The sequence below is a fragment of the Apis dorsata genome, unplaced genomic scaffold (assembly GCF_000469605.1).
Source record: "Apis dorsata unplaced genomic scaffold, Apis dorsata 1.3 scaffold_270, whole genome shotgun sequence".
NCBI lineage: Eukaryota > Metazoa > Arthropoda > Insecta > Hymenoptera > Apidae > Apis > Apis dorsata.
The window spans coordinates 63708-66050 of NW_006263548.1; the positions used below are offsets into that span (position 1 = coordinate 63708).

Genomic DNA, 2343 nt, shown 5'->3' on the forward strand with positions numbered 1-2343 from the left:
ACTTAAGTCAGCGCCATAAGAAAATGACGAATGCCAATTAGCATATGAAAAGCTTCCCTCCGTTCGCCAGGTTCGGTTGGTCGAGCGCACCTCGACGCTTGGGTGGGGTTGTTCCTTGGTACGGGACGCTTGGCAGGGCGATCACGTTTTTGAATATTAAGGGCAGGATTACACCGAGGGCTTAACGCGCGAAATTTAGTCCGGCGGAGCCAGAAACGAAAAGAAATCACCCTTAAGACCCGTGGTGGAGAGGAATGGTGGAGACACGGGGAAAATCGGAAAGGAGAGGGACGTAGGGGGGAATCTTTTTCTTCTTAGCCCAATCAGCCGCACTCCTCTCAGATGATAAATGAATCGGTCGGAATTTTGAAATGAAATTGGAATTGGATTAGGTTGGAGTGAAACGATCAGATTTAATGGAGAATATAATTTTTGATAAGTATAAATTCTTTTCTTAATAAATCAGAATTTTGAAATATATGGAATTGGAAATTAAACTGTGAACGAAAAAGAGAAATTTCGAAAATAATAAGAAAATTTTTTTTTACGAATCGATCGAATTTTGAAACGTGAAATCGAATTATGTTGGATGAGATTTAATTTTGATAATTATATTTTAGTTTAAAAGTATATAGAAAAAATTTTTTCTTAACCGTAAATAAATATCGAATTTCGAAACGAATGGAATCGAATCAGATCGGAACGTGGTAATTTTGATCAATACGATATTGTAAAAATGTGCTAATTATTTTTATGATTTATAGGAAAAATCTATTCGATAATTATTTTCCGCCATATTTGAGTATATCAACAGAGATTTGTTAAAGAATATGTACGATTGTATGGAATTGTTCCGATTGCTAAAAATATAATAAACGCAAGCGAAGATATTCTTTAAGAAAATTGATGATTACAAATGAATACATTCATAATCAACATATTACGGATGAATTCAGAACACGAAAATCTGAAAAAAAAAAATCCACGCACGTAAACACACGATTCCCGATACGATCTTGTTTTCATGTCACAGTTTGTTACGTATCGTTTTTATGTTTCCTTACCTTCAAAGAAATTGCTCGAACTGACCACCTCTCGATTCGATAAAGGTGTGAATACTTCTTATCGTGGATCGTCGAACGAGTTCGAAGAATGGATATTGCACGACGTTTCATAATAACCACTAGCACGATAAACACATCTTACTTCAGTGAAAACTGTCTCAATACTAATTGCTTCATTCATAATACGATACCTTGGACGGTGTTTACATATTCGTTCGATTTCATAACCTTCGAGTTTTGCAGAAAACTAGTGAACCAATATATATCCAGTTATATTTATTATTACATCTAACACGAAGAAAGTGACCACGACGCGAAGAGAGAGAGAGAAAAAGAAAGAGAGAAAAAATAACTACGACACGAAGGAGAGGTTATGTCGAGCCTAGTGACATTACGATACGAAAAAACGTATATATTTCTCTAACGAAATCAAGCATATCGAAATATTGAAAGATATTGAAAAAACATCTTTGAGAATATTACTTTTTTTTTCTTTAATCGAATAATATTATTTAAGTTGAAAAGAAAATAAAAAGATTTAATTTTACAGACGAACGAATTCGATAGATGGGATAAATATACATTATACACGTATTACTAGTAACGAGTGATTGGTATTCTGAACGGTCCCTTCGAGGAGCCACGGTAATATTCCACGTTCATAACGATCGCAAGTATGACATAACTGAAATATAGAAATGTATTTATACGCGCGTATACGTAAGTACATCTATAGATATCTCACGTAGGAGGATGCACGCTTTCCATTAGCAGAGTAAGTGACCACTGGCTACCATTTTCTTTGATGTCGGTTAATTTACTAATAACATCGGTTCCACCGGTCACTCTTCGTCCACCCTCTAAATATTTGTATCGCCAACATATCGACTTGTCCTCGTGTAATTAAGCTACATTATTATTATTTGAGTGGAACCAGATAGCCAGAGGAAAAAGACCAAAATTCCATGAACCCGGGAATGAATTTTCCCACCACGGTGCTAAACTCCCGGATAAATTTCCACTTTATCGATTGTACTCGCGCATTCGTTGCTTCATTAATTTCACTTATAAACATAAACTTTTTTCTCTTCGATATATATCGTATATTATCTACTCCATATCAATGCTACGGATATTCCTGGATATACAATATCAATATCGTATATCCACAAATTTCTTACGCTATTCTTCCAACTTTCCAGAACATTAAAAAAAAAAATTTTCAAAAGATTCCAACCGAGAAAATTCTAAAAAAAAAAAAAAAAAAAAAAATTAAAAA

At 34.4% G+C, this 2343-nt stretch overlaps 1 protein-coding gene across 1 annotated transcript in view; it reads right to left on the minus strand.

The window, feature by feature from the left end:
• LOC102680902 (solute carrier organic anion transporter family member 1A5-like) overlaps window positions 1–1388 on the minus strand; it is a 9208-nt gene extending 7820 nt beyond the window's left edge. Inside the window, exon 1 of the mRNA XM_006616810.2 lies at window positions 1065–1388. The gene's annotated coding sequence lies outside the window, so the exon portion shown is untranslated. The remainder of the gene's footprint in view (window positions 1–1064) is intronic.
• Between the last annotated feature and the right edge of the window lie 955 nt (window positions 1389–2343).